Source organism: Chrysemys picta, chromosome 1 (genome assembly GCF_011386835.1).
Source record: "Chrysemys picta bellii isolate R12L10 chromosome 1, ASM1138683v2, whole genome shotgun sequence".
Lineage (NCBI taxonomy): Eukaryota > Metazoa > Chordata > Testudines > Emydidae > Chrysemys > Chrysemys picta.
Window position 1 is genome coordinate 54,490,609 of NC_088791.1, and position 22,955 is coordinate 54,513,563.

The 22,955-nt window shown below is 43.0% G+C and overlaps 1 protein-coding gene across 4 annotated transcripts in view; it reads left to right on the forward strand.

The window, feature by feature from the left end:
- Window positions 1-22,955, forward strand: part of CNTN1 (contactin 1) — a 447,411-nt gene that overhangs the window by 134,714 nt on the left and 289,742 nt on the right. For 3 of the 4 annotated variants that reach the window (XM_008162506.4, XM_024100601.3, XM_065557061.1), the window contains exon 2: window positions 6,681-6,728. The exons of the other annotated variant lie outside the window; for it this stretch is intronic. The gene's annotated coding sequence lies outside the window, so the exon portion shown is untranslated. The remainder of the gene's footprint in view (window positions 1-6,680; window positions 6,729-22,955) is intronic. 4 annotated transcript variants of the gene reach the window in all.

Consider the following 22,955-nt stretch of genomic DNA (forward strand, 5'->3'; position numbering starts at 1 on the left):
AGAATACTCAGCTGGGATGTGAGAGACCCAGGTTCAGTTTCTCCCTTTGCCTGAAAGGATTTGAAGAAGGGTCTCTCACCACTCAGGAGAGTGCCTTAACTGCTGGGCTATTCCCATGTGGGGCTTTAATGTTGAAGCTGTTCCACTCTGGATAAATAATTAAATGGTCATTGAAGCAGGGGGAGTGAGCCCTGGGTCTCCCACCTCCTAGGTTTATTCCCTAACCATGCTCCCTACTTCTTGCCCAATGATATGTTGTTAAGTATTTATCCACAGTGAATACCACTTAAGACCCTTTCTGGAGCAGAAGTTCATTTTTGAGTACACAATAGTATTTGCTTAGTAGTAAATTCTGTAGCAATACCATTTCAGTTATAATTCCTGTGATTAGCTTCTTATAACTTTTGAAAAATTCTCCTTAGGATGTAAATTTGCCACACTTGGCCTCAAAAGTGAAGTTCTGGAGAGAAAATTAGGGAAAACCCATTCAGCTGTTACTGTAATTACATCTTTTTTTCTCCTGCAAATTGTAAAGCCAGATTTGCACTTAGTGATGTGACTGTTTTAGTGATATGACTGTTGTGTACCAGAGTTAGCTGTTTAGGGGGGAGAGGGAAAATAAATTGTTCTATAGGACTGTAGCCAGGAACCAGGCAGGAAAACTGGTGAGGAGGCAGTCAGAGAGAATGCAGGTTTTCTGCAAAGGTAACATGTTCTAAAGTTTGCTCTGCTCATTTCTCCGCTCCTTTTACCTGAGTGAGGTGAGACCTACTGATCCTAATCAGGACCATTATTATGCTAACATTAATAAACATGGGATATTTCTTAAAAGCAGTGAAGTTAATTAAATTTTAAAGTTATGTTAATGGAAAGTTAAAAGTGCCTGTTGTGATGGAGGATTTTTTTATCTTTATTTTTTTCCCCCTGAGTGCTGGAACTGCTAAAGTTAAGGTGAAGGCTCAGATTTGGCTCCTATCTGGCATTTTGACACCTCTTTCATGCTGCCTTCTTGTTCTTCACAGTCTAAGACTTCACTTACTTTATAATAAAATAAAATAGTCTGTAGTAGATATGGTTGCTGAGATACACTTAGGTTGCATTTTCAAGGCTAACTGATGCAGTGCGGTCTGTATGTATTTATAAATATGAAATAAGAGCTCTAAGAGGTGTGACTTGCCCCATTCATTTCCATGTGTACTACTCAGATGCCAGTAATAGTACTTTAAATGTCTTCATTATTAACTCACTGCTCCTTAAAGCAGAAAGAGGGAGCAATATATTATGAAGATCTGCACAAACTACTCTGACATAGCTCATTTGGCACTACCACTGAGTGAGTGGCCTGAGAGAATACAGCTTACTCCCCCTTCACCTGCCCATTCAAGAAAGAGCCAAGCCCCTAGAGCCTAGGGTTGTTCAATGGGCAATTTGAATTCCCACCCAAGGGAGAGCTAACTCAAGAAGTCCAGAGGAGCATATGAACATCTCCACTCCTGAGGCTTTGATGTATTTGGACCTCACTGAGGGGTAGCTGAGCCCAGAGGAGCATGCACTGTTATATTTTAACATCTGTACAATCTAGTGGGAGTAATATCTCATGTGGATAGTTTATTTTGTGGGGAAGGCTTGGAATAGAGTACCAATAGCATTTTTCCAGTCTGTCTCCTTTAAGCTGCCCTGAGTAGTGTGACTTGGTCCAGTGCTTTTTACATTTTGTGGTATCTTGAAGGTAAGTTTTCCACTTCAAGTGGTGAGTAAATCCCTTAATTAAACAACAATTGATAGAAATCCTTCTCCAAGATGGATTCTTTCAAGAAAGAAGACATGTTAAAATATATACATACTTTAAATCTTAGAATTCTACCAGAAAAGTAATAAGTTGATTTAAAGTTACTTTTTAAGAATTGTATCTAAAAATGTTAATGCTTTTTCATAGTATCCGATGTCATGTGAAATTTCATGCAAATTCTAGAAAAGCCCAGTATTTTTTTAGGGGGGGAGGCAAGAATATTCAAGATATAATTATTTGAATGGTTTCCCAAAACAGTTTATTTTTTTGCCATAGAAGCCAATTGGACACTATTTTCCCCCAATAAAAATTAATCTCCTGTTCAATCTACCTTCCTGATTCCAGGCTACAGCCGTTGGCAACTTTCATTCTGTACCTCTTTTAATTCCTGTCCATTTTCACTTGAGTTGTCTCTTTTTTCATTCTAAAATTTACTGGGTGGAAAGTCATAATATAAATTCTTTCTATTCCTTGGGAAAATCTGATGTAACTTCAGCCATCTTTTAAAATGATTTTTGGTTCAATATTGCATCATGAACTGGCAAACTGAATGGTCTGTGAGAATTAAATCTGAATTAAGTTACTTCTGTTGTTTTCTTTCCTGTATAACTGATTAAAGATGTCATGGTAAGGGACTGCCAGAAACAACAGGAAAAAAACAATGTTAAATTGTTCCAGATGTTGTGAAACAAACACAGACCTATTATGAAGTTATTAAAAATTGGATCACTGTCTCTGTTGATTATCCCACCTAACACTTCGTATCCAACGTGGTTATTTAAAAAAAAACATGTTTAGAGAAGCATTTGGGCTAAAAAATTTGTCTGGAAGCTTAATGCATCCAGCTTTGGGATATTCTCCGCAAACAGCCACTAATGATAGATAAATGATCAAGGTTTATAAAGCATGTCAGAATCCCTATTTTGAATGTATAGGTGGGCCCAGCATAACAGTAAGCATACAGATAGGAGGATTTGATCTCTGATCCTTCTAAGCCTGCTGGATAAATGGAGTTTGTATTTTGCAGTTTCCCACATTGTATTCTCAAGAGTCCCATCATTAAACCTCAGCATGGTATTGTTCTGCTGTTCCCTAATATTAACAACAGTCTCCAATGGATGCTCTGTTCCAATCTATCTTCAAATGCCACTACATTATTGCCTATTTTTTGTAGTATTCTATTTATCACACTTGCAAATTCATTTCTAATTTCCTGATCTACAAAGTAAAAACATGTTTCTGTTTTATTTTAGCAACTGTATAGCTAATACAGGTTTCTCCATAATGTATTGTTGACTAGATGTTAAAAATTAATACTCAGACAGGTGAAATACTTATAAATGATGGACTAATATTACCCAAAATGCTGTTGAAAGGGGTAGAATGCATTGAATTTATTCCAGCATATTTCTAACCACCTGTTGCCTCAATCATCTTCCAGTGAAATGGATTCCTATTGATCTCTTTCATCTTTGTTGGCTTCTTGCATTCTGCAACAGCTGTTGGCTTCATTTGAGAGGCATACAGCAAAACAAATACAGAGTTTTATATAACAAACATATTTTGAAAAAAAATAGATATAGAAGTCTAGATATGTTTTTAATGTTAGGATTTTCCACTAAATACACGAGAGGAACTAGTTAACACATTTTTAATTTATAAAAACATTATTTTTAATCAACATAATTTCTATGAAAACTTCACATATTTTGAATAATTGTTTGTAATTATCTTGTGGGTGGCATGCCCTTGTCTCAGGGCTTACAATGTGTCTGTCTTTTCATCCTCTCCAAGGAAGGGGAGAAAGGGGTTTAAGCCCTTTCCACCAAAAGGGTAGGGTTGTAGGGAAGCCTGGGTCTTCTCTCTCCACAAGACTCCAACCCAGGGCTATATGAGAGGCAGTGATAACAAACTCTCTGGAGTGCTTTGGGGCTGCCTCCCTGGGCCACTTCCTACCACTTCCCCTCCAGGTCTTAAAGTCCAAGAAGAAATAGCACAAAACAACTGAATCTTTGGCTCAGCTGGTAGCCACCTTCTTTGCATGCTAGCCCCAGCTTCATGCTGGTCTAGCTTCCTGGTTTCACTGTCATCACCTGGGGTCTGCCACTCTCCCTCTACCCTGGGTTTCAGGCAGGCTGTAGTCCCAGATCATCCCCTATCTCCAGTCAGCCTCCAAGGCTTCTCTCAGTTTTCAGCCCAAGAAAGAGAGCTCCCAGCTACCTCTCACTGGAATCCTTTCCATGGATGCTCCTCCAGAGCCTGGGATAGCTGCCACTTGCAGTAAGGACTCTGGCTATACCTTATTCAGGGTCTCCCAAGATAGGTCTCTCTGCCTTTACTGTCCCTGTCTTGTCTCGTTTCTCCCTTCCTCCCCTCTGAGCTGTCTGTCTCCCTTTTCAGCTCCTCCTTCCGCTGGAGCAGGCTCTGCAAGTGCAGCGGGGCAGATCAATCTGGGCCCAGAACTGCTTCTTAACCCCTGCTATTCCAGTGTGGCTTATATACCTCATCACAAGGACCCTCAGGCTAACTTTTCTGTATCTCATCATGTCTTCTCAATCCAGATTATAAACTGTGATGCAAATTTGTACCTTCTCTTTATGAAAGAGTTAGGGGGAAGGAGGAATGGTGGTACTTTTTGTCTAAGTGAGTTAGTGGAGAAGCACCTGTCTTCCCCCAGTTCAGGGATCACACTGGGGCTTAGGTGGGAGGTGAATGTCCAGATGCCTAGAGGGAGGCAGCAGCACACATGCTCAGAGGTGGAAACAGGCATCTAGGAACTCTTATTGTAAAACCTAGATGTGGAGTGAGTTCAGGTGTCTACCAGGATGCTGAGCAATGGTTTTGTGGATCACAGTGGTGCCTAAAAATGAGGTTTGGGTGCCTTAATCTGAAGATTGGGTATCTGAGTACCTTTCTGGGTCCGGACCTAAAACTAATGAACATGTAAATGACAAGTTGTGATGAGTTGTACAAACTCCATACTGACCAGGAAGGCTGCTGTGGGCTGAATCAGCCTCACCCTGCTACACCTGCTGTCAGGCTTAGAGGGAGGGATTAAAAGGGGGAGAGCACAGCTCTGGTGGGATCTGAGTATGAAGGAGCGCGGACCCCATTCTGTGAGAGAAGCCTGGCTGGGGCCAGGAACAGCTTGAGAGGCTGTTCCCTGCTTGCTAGAGCCCACGGCGGGAAGATGGGACTATTGTTTTGACTTGTCACCAGTGACTCACCAGCAGGTGCAAAGTGAGTCTCCTGCAGTTAGTACCCTGCCTGAAGAGGCTAAATAAGACCTTTTATTTCCTTACACTCAATTTAGGACGCAGCAGTGGTTTGTCCTGTGCCCAGAAGACCTCAAGTGTTGATGCACTGCCTCTCAACCGCCTTGCTCTTTCTCCACATCATCCACATAGGTCTGGGTGGTTTAGTGACAATCTGTGACAGATCTATTGTGAGGGGAGGAGGCAGGTATGCCTTTGATGGAGAACTGGCACAGCATCTTCTGAGCTGTAGTCTTGAGTGTCTAGGTACTCCTATTTTATGGCCTACACCCCTCACACTTCTTCTGTCACTTTGTCATTACCAAAACTCTCACCTTCCTTTCTCTACTTCCCCTAGGGTGACCAGATGGAAAGTGTGAAAAATTGGGATAGGGGGTAATGGGCTCCAATATAAGTAAAAGCCCTGAATATCAGGACTGTCATAAAATCATGACATCTGGTCACCTTAACTTCTCCCCCCCCCCGCCCCTTATTCTTCCACTCTTCCCCATACCTGCGCTGCCTTCAACATAATTTTCTCTCTTACTTTCACCGCAGCCCCAGTGTTATTTCTAGAGTATTATTTCTAAAAGACTTTGTCTTTTAAATAATCACCCATCTAACTTACTGTTTTTTTGGAACTTAGGACAATACTTACCCTATTGCTCATTAAAAAGCCTTCCTGCTATAATAGAAACTGAAGCACAACAATGAGGATAGGAGATGTAGGTGGGGACAGGGGATGGAAAGCTAAAAGCTATGTGGCTGAATCCTAAAATGGCAAGAGTGTGGTCCACTTTGCTTTACAGGTGAGATTACATCTTAAAAGCCTTAGGAAATTGCCCATAGGGCAGAATGTGGATGCTTGGTTATTAATCTGTATCCTCCACAGAAATATCCCAATCTACCATTGGATCCGTGGTCCACAACAGATACTATTTTATTTCCAGGTGTTTGGTTTTGACTTGTGGAGTCCTAAAAAGTGCTAGAGAATGCAGTTAAAGGCAGCTGAGTGATACTTGCAGCTGCAAATCAGAGAAGGTTTGGGAGTAAGATATCAGAGAGCGCCTTTTGGGTCATCAACAAGGATTCTGAGTGGTTAGGAAAAAGAAATCTAGCATGTGAAAGTAAGACTGAAATAAGAAGAGAAATCACAGGAAATATAGTCTGTGGAGGAATGAATAATTGTGGGGCAGGGAAGGTTGGAGCTCAGTGAGGGTGATACAGAGTATGTGTTCAAGCAGTGAGCTTGGCATAGTTTTATGTGGGAGACAGTTGAGGAACCAAGTTTTTGAGATAAGATATTAATGATCTTTTGGTCATTTGTATTGATTTTAGAAATGTATAATAGCTTGTATTTAAGTAATCAGGAAAACTAAAACCACTCATGCTAACCTTGCATTTATAGTTAATGAAGATGGGATTTTATGAATATGTTTTAAATTGTTTCTCACAGAGTGACTAACTGGAAACCCATAGGAAATGATTAATGTCAGGTTGTTTCTTGGAAACGCTGCACATGAGTGAGTGTTGCGAAAGTCTGTTATACAAATATAAACAATAAGCTGTAACAGTCTGGCAGTAGAAAATTATGTTTAAAAACACCTGGATTGAATTCTGTCTGTATTCACTTGTAGGTAATGATTCAGGATCTGTACTGAAACAGTTTACTACATATAGTAAGGGTAAGTAACTTTTCTTTCTAAATTCCCTCACTGTTGTTCAATAGTAAAATAATTATTCATTGGTATATGTAAATAATCAAGTAAATGATATGAATGCGTGGGGAATTAAAATATTTTTATGTTGCATTGAGCTTACATTTAAAAAGATGGGTAATATGATATCCTTAAATTCTACTATTGTATGTAACTGACACGCACAGGCGGGTCTTGCTGTTTTTCACATCCCTAACACTGCTTTTTAAACCTTATCTAAAGTAAAACTCTCAATTTTTTAAATTTACTTAAGTTTTTTAGTTTGAGGTTGTGACGTTATTGATATAATCTGGGGCCATATAGATCATTGTTGCAACCATGGTCCTGTAGTGGCACCAAGTCTTGTATAAAGGGGGTCAAATGAGGTGTCTAAGACAAGGTTATGGTTTACTGGTTATGATTATGCTGTGTATATGTGTGTATCAATTTTGTAGTTGAAGTTATGAATATTGGCTCTATACTGTCTGTATTTCAAACTTATGCTATGCTTCTGGGAGACTTCCCAGACAAGTTGGTGTTAGCTCTGCCTAGGCTGCTTGATGGCCCATTAAGGACCATCAGCTATACAACTGACCCATTAAGAGAAGGCAAATACGCCTTGCAACTCAGCAAAGTATGCAGGGACTGGCCCATGTGACTCCAGACTCCATTTTGCTGTAATTTTCCACAGTAAGGACAAAGAGGTGTTCTTAAACCTGGAAAAGACTATAAAAGGCTGATGCCTCTCCTCCATCTTGTCTTCAATCCTGTTTCTTATCTCTGGAGAGACTTTGCTACAAACTGAAGCTCTGAATAAAGGACTGATGACCCATCCCAGCTGTGGATGTACTCCAGAGACTTGATCTAAACCTGCAGTTTATTCTATCACTGCTACAAGCCTGAACCAAGAACTATATGCATCCGAAGAAGTGGGCTGTAGTCCACGAAAGCTTATGCTCTAATAAATTTGTTAGTCTCTAAGGTGCCACAAGTACTCCTGTTCTTTTTGCGGATACAGACTAACACGGCTGCTACTCTGAAATTTGCCATTACTGTATGATTGATGTAATTGATTCCATTTAACCAATTCTAACTCTCATCTCTATATTTTTCCTTTTATGAATAAACCTTTAGATTTTAGATTCTAAAGGATTGGCAACAGCGTGATTCGTGAGTAAGATCTGAGTTGTATATTGACCTGGGTCTAGGGCTTGATCCTTTGGGATCAAGAGAACCTTTTTTCTTTTACTGGGGTATTGGTTTTCATAACCATTTGTCCCATAACGAGTGGCACTGGTGGCGATACTGGGAAACTGGAGTGTCTAAAGGAATTGCTTGTGTGACTTGTGGTTAGCCAGTGGAGTGAGATCAAAGTCCTCTTAGTCTGGCTGGTTTGGTTTGCCTTAGAGGTGGAAAAACCCCAGCCTTGGGCTGTAACTGCCCTGTTTCAGCAATTTGTCCTGAATTGGCGCACTCAGTTGGGTCCCGCCAGAACCAGCATCGTTACAGAGGTAATATTTTGATTTACAGCCTTTGCTTCTTGTTTGAAGGCAGCGGCAATGGGCACTATTGAGATGATGTCTGAGAAGCCATTGAAACAATGACAAGAACAAGTAGATAGAATGCCACTCTCTTATATGCTATGTACATAGTGTTCCCATTCTCACTCCCATAGGACCTGATCTAAGGCTCACTGAGTGATTGGAAATTGTCCATTGTCTCTAATGCTCTTTGGTTTGGGGTTGTAAGGAGTGAGTTATGGAAGGGAGGCACAGAGTATATTCCTGTCCTAGGTGACTTCTGTTGGTGAGGGAATGGATTAAAAACCTGGAATGAGGGCATATGGTAGTGCAGCAACAGACAGCTTCTGAAGAACATTTGATGTGCCGCCCCCCTGTTTAGCATGGGGCAATATAATGTATGTCAGAACCTGACTAAAATAAAGCTCAGAAATAAGACAATTCTATATAGATTTTGGAAATGTTTATCAATATATTATTTAAAAAGCATGAAGTAGCATTTCTTGTTATATGGTAGTAAAGAACCAGAAGAAGCCCAGTCTCTGTGTCTGGAATGGACTCATGACTACTCAGCCACCTCTTGCCTAAATATTATGTATTTTAAATAGCTTTACACTTTTTAAAACTTTTGTATTTTTCACTTTATAAATCATTAACATTTTCTGCCAGAGGGATAGCAAAAAGCATTTCCATATAAACAGACTGGAAACCCTCAGCCCCTAGAATGCTGTAAGTTATCCCTGAGCCAAAACTAATACCCTTTAAAATCATTAAATTCCACATAATCGCCCAAGTTTTGCTTAAATATATTAATATTTGACTTAGCTGCCACAATTGGATCCTATATTTAGGCTCTAGTCCTGCCAGGATTTACTTATGTGCTTAACTTTATGCATTGTGAGTGGTTCTATTAAAGTAAATGGGACTACGCTCAATATGCCAAATTAAGCATGTGTATAAATCTTTAAGGCACCAGTCCTGCAGACCGTAAGCTCTTTGTGAATGTGAACAAGGCTTTTTTTGTTATGTTCATATAGTGCCTAGCACAATGGGGTCCTGTTCTTTGAATTGGGCCCCTAGGTACTACCACCATACAAATAAATAATAATTCCTCCTATTTATTACTTTCTCTATAAAATACCTTCTTAAATTCTCCTTATACATGTTGTCTCTTAACTTAAATGTACCATATATATCTTAGTTCTGGTTTGTCCACTTACTTTAAATAGATCAAGCTGAATTTCATAATAACCCTTAGCTAATTTAAATACTTCTGTACTTGATGGAGTCTTGAAAGAAAACAGTTAACTCCGTCAACAGTTTAACTTTATCAAACCTCCCTCAAATTTGAACCCTACCACTCAACCTGTTATAGTAGCCCCACTATTCTGTACTCTTTCAAATTTCATGACATTTTTTCCCTCTACTGTATTAACGAATTCAGTGCCATAGAAACCAGATATGGCATGGACACTATTTCTGTTCGAACGCATCTTCTATCTTTAGAGATATTGCATTTTTCATATTCCACCTGTGAGCACTGATTTATCACTTGGTCTCTCCTTTGAATGCTATTCTTTTTTATGGCTTGGAAAGTTGATTTCTTTGGTAACAAGGACAGAAGGGCAGTTTGTTATTACAGTATTACTTATTTTTTGGCATGAGCCAAAGATTACTGAAGTCAGTGGCAGCCTTTCCATTGTCTCAGTGGGTTTTTGATTGGGCTCCTATGGATCCTGGTAGGTACTGAGGCCCTATTGTGCTTCATGTTGTACAAAAGTAAATGATCTTTGTTATTTTTAATGATAAAATGTAAGGGGTAGGGTCTCATCTTGATACATGAGTATATCTATATATAACTTCCATAGCTCTTTATCAGTGAGATCCTGCCAAAGTTCAGTAAACTGGTTTTATGTGGTGATGAGAGAGGACAGAGTTCACCTCAAACCTGGGGCAGTGCATGGGACTACAAGCAGACTTTCTGCATTTCTGTAATTGTAAGGGGTACGAAAGGGCGGGCATGTTCATTCCTGGCTTCTGGATTCATATAGGCATCTCATCCATATTAGTCCCTATCAGACACCCCTGATAAGATACCGGTCCCGCATCAGACATTTGATTCTCCTGTACAATCTGCTTTCTCTCTGATGAATCTCATGTTGCTGTGATGTTGCATTCCATATGCTTTATAAAAATATGTTTATAAGTGTGAATATGATGTAACTGGAATATGCTTTACGCAAAAGATCTCTTGTAAGGTATCATTACAAAGCTTATGTTCTACTGAGTGTGTTCATCCTATTTGTATGTATGTATCATTCTTGTATCTAAAACTAGAAATATGAAGTATTACTCTGAAGTCCTACTGCAATTATGCAAAGTGTGGGCCATTAATGGTGGCTTGGAATCTTGATAGCTCCCAGTAACTAGGACAATTGATTGTAAATGGCTCTGTTTACTTGAAAAACTTCCTGAGTACGTGCTGGCCAACCTTGGAAGAATGGAGACTAGGGGTCTCACAGGACATGTGACCATATCACATGATACTGGAATCCATCTTAAACCTGGTGCTTTTCCATTTAGAAGGAGGGGTGGGAACCCAGAGAAAGACAAAGGATTCCTGCCTTGTGCCAAAGTTATATAAGGGGGTGGAACAGAACAAAGGGGTCCCAGTCATGTGGAATCCTCCGCTTTTCACTTAAGATGCCTGCTGGAACTAACAAGGGTGTACCAGGGGAAAGGATTGGGCCCAGACTAGGAAGGAGTCTAGTCTGTGAAAGAAGCTTATTGGAACATCTCTGAGGGTGAGACTTATTTGTACTCAATTACTTAATGTATCAGGCTTAGACTTGTGTGTTTTTGTTTTATTTTGCTTGGTAACTTACTTTGTTCTGTCTTTTATTACTTGAAACCTCTTAAATCCTATTTTTATACTTAATAAAATCGCTTTTGATTATTAATTAACCCAGAGTAAGTGATTAATACCTGGTGGAGCAAACAGCTGTGCATATCTCTCTATCAGTGTTATAGAGGGCGGACAATTTATGAGTTTACCCTGTATAAGCTTTATACAGAGTAAAACGGATTTTTTTGGGGTTTGGATCCCATTGGGAACTGGGTATCTGGGTGCTGGAGATAGGTGACCCGCTGAGCAGTTTTTGTTTAAAGTCTGCAGCTTTGGGGACGTGGACCTGACCGGGGTCTGTGTTTACAGCTGACTAGCATGTCTGACTCAACAAGGCAGGGTTCTGGAGTCCCAAGCTGGCAGGGAAAATGGGCTCAGAGGCAAATTAAGTACATCAGGTAACAGTCCCAAGGGGGTCTCTGGGACCAAACCTGTCACAATTGCATCATAGGATAATGTGTAAAAAGCAGAGGCAGCAAATGTGCTTCCTCTCCCACACAGATTTCTTACTCCCCTTTTAAATCACCAGCTACGTTCTTTTCTTATGCAGATTCTCCATCCCCATTCAGCCTCTCATTCCTTCTTCATACAGAAACTCAACCACTTGCCTCTCTAGTGTGGGCATACCACCACCTTTTAATGCTGATACTGGGTGGAAATAGAGGTTACTAGTTCTAGTGGGTAGACATTTTGCTCATCCTGGTGGAGTGTGTATGTAGTGAGGAAACAGGAGCCTGAATGTGTGGGAGTGATGGTGGTGCTGCTGGTCCCAAAGGCAAGGGTGTGGTGGCAGTGGCGGATTAACGCATGGGCCCACGGGGTCCGTGCTCCGGGCCCGTGGCAGGAGCACCAGAACCTGGGTAGAAGTGGGGAGGGCCACCAGTGCCAGAACTGTGGCCCACCCCTGCTCCTTCTCTTCCACTGAGGCCTGCCCCCTGCTGCTCCTCTTCCCCCTTGGTCCCTGGCCAGGCCAGAAGCTGGAGCTGGGCCATGGTAAGAGCCACCCAGGGAGCCCAGGCCACTGTGGGGAGCACTGGATCCTCCATCTGCTCTCGGTGGTCGCTCCAACCAGGGCAGATGGAGGGTCCAGGGCTCCCCACAGTGACTTGGGCTCCCTGGGTGACTTACCACGGCCTGGCTCCAACTTCTGGCCTGGCCAGAGGGCGCTGCCTTGCGGGGAGAGGAGAAGCAGGGGGTGGGGCCGCATGGTGAGCAGGTTGTGGGGAGCCCAAAAGTTCTTTGTGGCCAGGGCCTCAATAAATCTTAATCCACCTCTGTGTGGTGGTTATGGTGGGATGTAGGGAAAGGATGATGCGCACCTCTCCAGGGTGGCCAATTGTTGCATTGCTTAGGGGTCCCTCAATCTGCTTGTTCACTGTGGGCAGATAGTTGCCTTTGGAATAGCAGAGGAGGCCTGTTTGGTGAAAGACCTATAGTTTGACCTGGGTGGCAAATTTTGTGATGTTTCTAGACAGGCAAAAATTCACAACATTCACAGTACCAGAAAGGCCAGCTATTCCAGCGTTCCAAGCACCATGGTTCTGTCCCACATCTTGAGTGTTGGATTATGACAAACCTAGGGTTACCATACGTCCGGATTTCTCCGGACATGTCCGGCTTTTTGGTCCCCAAATCCCCATCCGGGGGGAATTGCCAAAAAGCTGGACATGTCTGGGGAAATAGGGAGGCTAGGATCTCCGAATCTGTGTGTGTTGGTCGCCCGCTGTGACGTCATCTCGGTGCGACACTCAGCTCCTGCCCAGGGCATGCTGGGGGCTGTAGTCTGGCCGGGCCTCACGCTCCAGGGAGAGCTGGGAGAGGGGAGTGGCCGAGAACTACAACTCCCAGCGGCCCCTGCGACGCGACCAACCTGCCCCTGTGAGGCAGCAAGCCGTCGGGGGAGGGAGGGCGCAGGCCCCTGTCCTTTGGGTGGGGGGTGTCTCTGGGCGCCGCTCGGCAGCCATCGCAGGGCTTGGGGGCGCCCCAGGGGGGGTTGTGGATGCCAGCGCGTTGCGGGGAGCCGGCACTGTCCGGATTTGCGTCCCCCTGGGGCTGGAGCTGCGCCCCCGGCCCCGGGCACCAGTCACGTAGGGTTACCATACGTCCGGTTTTTCGGCAATCAAACCCCCGTCCGGGGGGAATTGCCAAAAAGCCGAACATGTCCGGGAAAAATACCGGACGGGTACTTCCTCTCCCACGGCTCCTCTGCTCCTCCCCTGACTCAGACTTCGGCTCTGTTTAAGAGCCAAGCTGCCCGAGCCAGCGCTACCGGCTTCGGGCAGCCCCCGTGCCTCCGGACCCCGAGCCGCCGGCTGGGCACTTCCCTTCCCGGGCTCCAGCTGCTCTGCTCCGGCGGCTGGGGTCCGGAGGCACGGGGGCTGCCCGAAGCCAGTAGCGCTGGCTCGGGAAGCTTGGCTCTTTAACAGAGCCAAAGAGTCAGGGGAGGAGCAGAGCAGCTGGAGCCCGGGAGGGAAAGTGCCCGGCCGGGGGCGCAGGGTCCGGAGGCATAGGGGCTGCCCAAAGCCCGAGTGCTACCGGCTTCATGGGTTTGCCGGGCAGCCTCCAGACCCTGCGCCCCCGGCTGGGCTCTTCCCCTCCCGGGCTCCAGCTGTGCTGGGGAAGCGCCGGCCGGGGGCGCAGGGTCTGGCGGCTGCCCGGGAAACCGTGAAGCCGGTAGCGCTTGGGCAGCCCTTTTCGCGTGGCTGGGAGGGAGGAGGGGGGGTTAGGACGGGGACTTTGGGGGGATGGGCGGAGTAGGGGCGAAGTTGGGGCGGGGCCGGGGGTGGGAAAGGGGCGGGGCCAGGGCCCGTGGAGTGTCCTCTTTTTTTATTTTTTAAATATGGTAACCCTAGACAAACCCAGATTTACCAGTTCTCATAGTATCATTGTGTGTCTCGTGGTTTTACTCATTGTTTTTATTTCTAAGCTGCTCATGATCTCAGGAACAGCTGGGTTTTTTTGATGATTTTTTTGCCTTCATTAAAAATGGCCGTTATCTCCCAATGTTGCTCCCAGGCTGCTGTCAGTAATGATTAGGGCTCAGATTTTGTCATGGATATTTTTAGTAAAACAATAAACAATAATTCACAGAAGCCCATGACCTGTCCGATTTTTACTAAACATATCCCTGTCAAAATGGAGACGGAGGAGTGTACAGCACCCATAGCGGCTGGACTGCTGCGGGGTCCCCCTACCTGCCATGCCTGGACTGCTGTGGTCCTCCTGCCCTCCCCCACCGCCCTCCGCGGCTGGGCTGTTGTGGGGGGTCCCCCCCTGCCGCGACTGAGCTGCTGGGGGTGGGGGGGGAGCACTATGGCTGCCTGCTGCAGGGAGCCCAGCTGCCCGCAGTGAGTGGGAGCTCTGGGGATCCCCCAGAGAGCTCCGGGGTTCCCCTGCTTCCCAGCGGCTAGCAGGGGAATCTCGTGACCTCTGTGACATAATCGTAGCTCTAGTAATGATGAATACTCCTTGTGTTTTTTATCTTGGAAATCTGTCATTAGATATTAGATGCAGAGGAGAAAGTGGAGAGACAGAGACTACAGAGGCAACAGAATGTGGGAATAGGGGAAGAAGGAGACTGTGAAGCATGGGCAAGAGGGGAGGAGACTGAGGAGTAGGGAGGGAGAATGGAGGAGACTGTAGAGGAGCAGGGAGGCAGACTGAGCTGCAGGAGACTCTGGGGAATAAGGAGGAAGGATGTGAGGGGGACAGGAGGCTGGGAGAATAGAGAGCAGTTAGGGCGCTGTGAGGATAGGAGCTGGAAGTAGGGGGTGGCAGGAGAATGTGAGCGGGAAGCTGAAGATAAAGAATGGCAGCTTTTCTGCCTTAGGGGGTAGGGGATAAATGAAATTCCCTCTGCTAGCAGCCAGGATGGCGGGAGCTACACTTTTAGGTCTGCTTTGAAGGTTGGACTTTAATCTTGAAATGATCACACACAGATCTGTAGGATGAGGGGGCTTCATCCCTGCCCCTAATGATTTAAAAAATCAAGAAGTAGTCCAAAAAAACCAACAAGATTTATTATTGTTTAGATCTCATTTGGTTTTGGATAATCTGACATGCATTTTGAACTTGTAGAATTAATAATACTACACATCTGAATAGGAAACCATATTTACTAATCTGTTTGTGGCAAAGTTCTGGAGCTTTAAACGTCGACATTTCTTGGCAGGGCCTTGCGCCCCCCCCCCCCCCCGTGGCAGCTAACCCCACCCACTGCCCCCCCCCCTCGGTGGCAGATAACCACGCCCACCCATCCCTCCCACCTGAGGAGCCCCCCCTCCTGGCGGCAGCGAGCCCCCCCTCGCAGCAGCTACCCCCCCTTGCAAGCCCCCGCTCCATGGCAGCTAACCCGGCCCGGGAAGCCCCCCCCCACAGAAGCTAACCCCGTCCCCCTCCACGGCAGCTAACCCCACCCGGGGAGCCTGCCCCAGCTCTCCTCCGCTGAGCATGCCGGCGCTGCTCTAATTCCCCTCCCCTCCCAGGCTTGCGGCGCCTATTGGAGGAGAATTAGAGCGGGGGCTGTGTGCTCAGCGAAGGAGGCAGAGTGGAGGTGATCTGGGGTGGGGAGCGGTTCCCCTGTGCGCCCCCCCTGTTACTGTGGGTGCCCCCCCCCGCCGCCGCCGCCGCCACCCCAGCTCACCTCCACTCCACCTCCTCGCCTGAGCGGCCGCCTAGTTTTCCTAAGTGGTTGCACCGGCCCTGTTTCTTGAGGGGAGGGGGAAAGTGCATCATTTTTCCTCCCAGGAATTCAGTGTTATTTCAATGAACTTCACCAGGCAACACAATGAAACCTTTCCAGTACAGGTGCAATTTAAGACTCCTAGTTTTAAACACTACAGTATTAGCAATATGACTTATGTCCAGCATGTGCTGTTGTATCACGATTAATCTAATGAAAGAGAAATACTTTAAATTTTATTTGGGGAAAAGAACTTAATCAGGATCTGCTGGTGCTCAGCACCTCTGAATATGATGAACTGGTAAAAACAGTTCAGATCAACATTCAGCTGGAAAGCCTTTAGCAGGATATATTCTATTATCTATTCTATATTATGTTAACTTATGCAATTGGCCACTATGTAGGCACCATTATTTTGCATTATTAAAGTACTTTAAGAGTTGTGCCCTCGGTGAAGGCATAAACAAAGTACAAAGGCCAGTCTGTTTTCTAAATAGTAGATTGTTGTTGAAGAGTTTGTGCCAGCCAGTACAGAGAGAGCAATCATGTTTTATTCCTCTCAAGAGAGCTGAATTACTCAACTGCCTCTGCTCCTGCTGTATTACAATCTTATCCCTGAGTTAGAAAATGAAGAGGTCTACTCTGTTTGACTGAATTGCTGTTGAGAAAAAAATAATTTCTAATATAACTGGGCACAAGTTAGACATAAATATATAGAATTGTTCTAGATAGGGTCATTACCTGTGCAGTGTCTTGGACATATGCAAGCAAGGCATCTCAACAGTTTGGGGTTTCTTTTTTGTTTGTTTGTTTTTTAGAAAAGTCAGAGTAAGTTTTTTGGGGGGAACGAATTTGTTCAAGTCATCATCAGCACATTCCAAGTGGCTATGTCACCCATTTATATGTTTTGATGTTCCAGGTAATGTTCTGTACTATTCTTCTGTCTGGAAAACTTGCACATTAACTCTCAATAATATTGATTTTCTCACTGCAGCAGGGAGATGTAGAGTTAAGATAACTTGGAATAAGGGAGATCACTTAGCAGTTTAGGTGTATTTGCATCTTTATTTCAAGTCACCTTCATTTTGTTTTGGCACTCTGACCTCTTTCTAGACATGAAATAGCTTTCATTGTGTACCATGTCTTGCAAACAGTTTATCAGTTTTTTAGTTTGCATTATATAGTGAAATAGATTAACTGTGGTATCTGTTAACAGTGTTGTGCTGTTACAATGCAGGCCTTAGCCCTTGGTGTTAAAGTGGGACTGACATGCTAATGAAGGGCTCGTCTTGATGCCACAGATCAATGACAAAACTCCCTGTGACATCAGTAGGAACAATAGGGGCTGTATGATTAGCTATGAGAAGGCACTGAACAGCATTGCTAGGAAACCAGAGATGAATGCTGAAGGATATGCATGGAAGATACCAGATTGCCTAGCCCGTAAGTGGATTGTGTGTAAAAAGGTTGCTTGCCCATCAGGTATGCAGTCTGATATAATTTTGGGGAAAGAAAGAAATTAAGATAAAGGACATTAAATCTGTGTAGTTTGGGAAATTGATAGTTTCAAAGAATATTTCATAACCAGCTTTACTTGCAAAGAGAAGATACACTTGTGTACTGTCACTCATCATTGACTGTGTAAGAAAATAGATGGATCCACTTAGGAGGTAGATAAGATTAAAGGAACATAAGAATGGTTATAGTGGCTCAAACCAATGGTCCATCTAGCCGAGTATCTTGTCTTCTGACAGTGGCCAGTGCCAGATGCTTCAGATGGAATAAACAGCACAGGGCAATTTTGAGTGTTGTTCAGTCCTTGCCTGTAGCAGTTGGAGGCTTGGGGGGGACACACAAAACTTGGGATTGCATCCCTGACCATCTTGACTAATAGCCATTGATGGACCTATCCTCCATGAACTTATCTAACACTTTTTTGAACCTAGTTATACTTTTGGCCTTCACAATAACTCCGGCAATGAGTTCCACAGTCTGATTCTGCATTCTGTGAAGAAGTACTTTCTTGTGTTTTGTTTTAAACCTGGTGTGTATTTTATCAGGTGACCCCAAGTTCTTGTATTATGTGAAAGGGTAAATAACAATTCCCTATATGCTTTCTCCACAGCTTTCATGATTTTATAGTCCTCTGTCATATCCCCTTAGTCATCTCTTTTCTAAGATGAACAGTCCAGACTTTTTTAAATCTCTCTTCATATGGAAGCTGTTCCATACCCCTAATAATTCTTATAGCCCTTTTTTGTACCTTTCCCAATTCTAATATATCTATTTTAGATGGGGCAATCAAAACTGCATACAGTATCCGGGTTGTGCGTGTACTATGGATTTATATAGTGGCATTATATTTTCCATCTTATTATCTGTCCTTTTCCTAATGGATCCTAACATGGTTAGATTTTTTGACTGCTGCTCCATGTTGAGTGGATTTTTTCAGTGAACTATCCATGATGACACCTAGATCTGTTTCCTGAGTAGTAGTAATTAACTTAGATCCCATCATTTTGTAGGTATAGTTGGAATTACATTTTCCAATGTGCATTACTTTGCATTTATCAACACTGAATTTCATCTGCCATTTTGTTGCCCAGTTACCCAGTTTAGTGAGATCCCTTTGTAACTCTTCGCAGTCAGCTTTGGACTTATCTATCTTGAGTAATTTTGTATCGTCTGCCAATTTGCCACCTCACTGGCAGATTATTTATGAACATGTTGAACGGCACAGATCCCTGAAGAGCTCCTTGGGGAACCCCTCCATTTACCACTTTCTGTTGTGAAAACTGACCATTTATTCCTATCCTTTATTTCCTATCTTTTAATCAGTTGCTGATCCATAAGAGCATCTTCCATCTTATCCCATGACTGTTTACTGTGCTAAAGAGCCTTTGGGGTGGAACCTTCTGAAAGGCTTTCTGAAGGCTCAAGTACAGTATGTCCAGTGGATCACCCTTGTCCACTTGCTCTCTCATCTCTCACAAGTGGCGAGAAGCTTGTCATATTTCCATAGTATTACAATTCTTTATCTTTCAGTGTTCTGCACATTCAGAACCAATCTAAAGAAACTTATTCAAATATTTTTATTGGGCTGTTAAATCTGGGATAATTTCACAGGGACCATGATGTCTGTCCTGTCAAGGTAGACAGAAGGAAGTGATGGGAGTGACTTCTGTGTAAAAGCCATGTAGTAGCCTTACAGATGAGCTGATGGGTGATTAAGCTGATGGGTGACAAAGTGAACAAAGGGGTTTGAGACACTTGTTCCAGTCATAACATCTAGCACAGTGGATGAGAGCCTTCACCCTTACCACAGATAAGGGGGACCTTCCCCCTATCTTGGTACAAGAACATATTTTAAATATTGTAAACATAAAGAATGAGGAGTACTTGTGGCACCTTAGAGACTAACAAATTTATTTGAGCATAAGCTTTCATGGGCTAAAACCCACTTCATAGGATGCATGCAGTGGAAAATACAGAAGATATATATATTTATACACACAGAGGACATGAACAAATGGGTGTTGCCATACTAACTATAACAAGAGTAATCAGTTATGGTGGGCTATTATCAGCAGGAGAAAAAAACTTTTGTAGTGATAATCAGGATGGCCCATTTCCAACAGTTGACAAGAAGGTGTGAGTAACAGTAGGGGAAAAAAACATGTAGTCTGCTCCCAGTGCAAGTCTCTTCAAGGTAGATGCAGAGCTCAGATGAGTGATGTTTAAGGGATTCTATTTGATCTGACACAGGCTCACCAGGAACAAGAGTTTTGACTTCCTGACAGGAATTGCCCCTCAACTCAAATATTGTCATCAGGTGTTTGTACCTCTTTGTTTTCAAATTATATAAGCAGAGACTCATGTAACTGAAGATAAAGACAACTAAGCAGTCATTCTTTATATAGGCAGTAAGGGGCACCAGAATCCTCCCTCCTGCAAGAAACTCCAATCCTGTTGAATTGAGCAAAAATGATTTCACTAAGAATGTCATGTTCCAATACTTGGCTCAGCTGACAAAATGTACTTTCCACCCATCGGTTCCCTAGATGCTAGGGAGGAAATGGGGTCCGCTTTGTTCAATCTGTTTTACTTCAGAAATGAAAAACTAGATAATGGGCATATAGCAGCACTATTTCCATTATTTTAGTAAGTAGATTGCAAGATTTACATTAAAGAAGGTTATATTTATACTTCTATGTAAGGTTTCATTACAGCACTTAAAGACTTGCTCTAAATAGCTATGTTCTTACAGCTTCCTTGTTTGGGTGCTACCTCTCCCCTTGGTTTTTCTGTTTTGCCTGGCACATTCTCCCCTCCTATCTCCTCAGTTGTGTGTTAGATTTTCATTTTTTTTTTGTGAGAAGGCCTTATCAGAGAGTACTAAAGGAATCTCTACCAGGGCCTCTGCCCAATCCTGAGAAGAGATGTGACTCTCTTGTGTAGAAGTGTGTGTGTTTTGGGATTTTTTCCCTTTAAATGTAGTCAGTGTTGAATGGAGAAAATACTAGTTTTGCTAAAGTTAAAGAAAGAAGTAACACTATCCAGGACTCTGGGACTTTCCTTTGCTCTTCAGAAAATTGCCACAGATTTTGGAACTGTTACCTGGACAGATACCACAAAGAAAGTTGGTTCAGTATCTCATCTGAAAGATGGCACCCCTCACAGTACATCACACCTAGTATGGCACTGTGGTGTTAGCAGTGGGTTTGAGCCAGTGTGTGGGTATGAAGTTCTTAGCGTAGGGTAAACATTCTACAAAGTGAGCTAGACTGCTGCATCTGGAACATGTTAAGCTCTTTATATTACAAAATTATAATACATCTGAGTTGGCTCTATAGTTGGTAATTAGCTAACCCTTTTAAAAAAAAGTCTGAATATACTTGCAATAGAGAAATGTGGCATCAACAAAAGTGCAAATTCAAACATGTTCAGTTCTGAATCTTTAGTCCCTAATCCATAGTGAACTACCAAGTACATTTCTAAAATTTTTTTTGGATAGCTCCATTAACCTTCATTGTTAGGTTAGGATCCTAGTCTTGTAAAGTAAATAGATACTGCCAGGGACCACTGGTCTTGAACTCATGCCTGTGGGATTGCTGAGCAGGAACCTTACTCATTGTGCCTCAGCCAGATAAGGAAACTGTAGCTGATACTCTGCAAACAGAGGCTACATCCACTGACTAAGCAGGATCAGCTGAATGGCAGCTAACTGCTGATTGGTAACTGCCTAGCATAAAGCTTCCTGTTCCTGCTACACCCCTTTTCTGACTGACTAGTCATTAGGCTTGTTGCTGACCAGACCTCTAAGACAAAGTTCCTGCCTCCTTGCCTGGTTCCCACTCCTTGTTCTTGTTACCTTGCTTTGTTCCTTATTCTTGTTCCCTCGTCCTGACCCCAGTTATTGACTCCAGCTTTGACTCCTTGTGTGACTTCTGGCTCTGACTCCAGTTTGGAAAATTGCAACAGCGACATAGGAGCAACAAGAGGGAATACAGTGAGGGAATCTGCTCAATATCTTAGATGTCTATATACAAATGCAAGGAGTAGGGGAAAACAGGGAGACCCAGAAGTATTGGTAAATTAATGACTTATTTATGACTTAATTGTCATTATAGGAAGTTGGTGGGATAAATCTCATGACTGGAAGACTGGTAGAGAGGGGTACAATTTGTGTAGGAAAGACAGGTAGGGAAAAAGGAGAGGTGTTTCACTGTACATCAAGAATATATACACTTGTTCTGAGGTCCAGAAGGAGGCGAAAGTCAGACTAGTTGCCACTTTCCTCTTAACTCAGAGACTTTCAATGTCATGGTAGAGGTTCACTGTAGACAACAAAATCAGGATGAGGAGGTGGATGAGGCATTTCTAGAACAAATAACAGAAATATCCAAAGCACAAGACTAGGTAGTAATGGGAGATTCTAACTATCCAAATATCTGTTAGAAAAGTAATGTGGCCAAACACAAAATGTTCATTTTTTCAGAATGTGGAGGAAGTAACTGGAAAGAGAGCCATTTTGGACTTGATTCTGACTAACAGGAAGGAATTAGTTTCAAATCTTGAGCAAGGCAGCTTGGGTAAAAGTGATCATAAAATGAAAGATTTCATGATTCTAAGGAAAGGAATGTGTAAGAACAATAGAATAAGGAGAGTGGTCTTCAAAAAAGCAGTATTTAGCAAACTCAGAGATGTGATAGGCAAGTTCCCATGGGAAAAAAACCTAAGGGGAAAAGGAGTTCAGGAGAGCTGGTGGTTTCTAAACGAGATAATATTAAAGGCACAACAGCAAACTATCCCAACACGAAGGAAATATAGGAAGAATAGTAAGAAGCCAATGTGACAGCCTCAGGAGCTCTTTAATGTTCTGAAAATCAAGAAGTGGAAACATGGACCAATTGTTACGGATGAGTACAAAAGAATAGTACAAACAAGTAGAGAAAAAATGAGAAAGGGTAAGACACAAAATGAGTTAAACCTAGCAAGGGACATAAAAGGCAATAAGCAGAGGTATTATAAATCTATTAGGAGCAAGAGAAAGACAAGGAAAGTGTAGGAAAGTGTAGGTCCAGTACTAGGCAAGGAAGGAGAGCTAGGCAAGGAAGAGAATAATGGATGAAATGAAGAAGGTTGGGGTGTTTAATCCTTTTTTTGCTTCGGTCTTATCTAAAATGGTTAATTGTGACCAGATTCTTAAAACAATTAACAAATACTAATATTAACAATAATAACAAAAAGGGAGAATGAACACAAACCAGAATAGTGAAAGAATAGGTTAAAATATTTAGATATATTTGATGTATTCAAGTTAGCAGGGTTTGACTAAATGTACCCTAAGGTATATAAAGAACTAGCTAACGCAATCTTGGTTCCATTAGCAATTATCTTCAAGGACCCATGGAGAATGGGTGAGGTACCAGAGGACTGGAGAAGGGCAAAGATGGGTACTTGTCTTTAAAAAGGGGAACAAAAAGGACCTATGGAATTCTACACCAGTCTGTCCAGCTTTGATACCTGGAAAGATTCTGGAACAAATTATTAAATAATCATTTTGTAAACACCTAGAGGATAATAAGGTGATAAGTAATAGACAACAT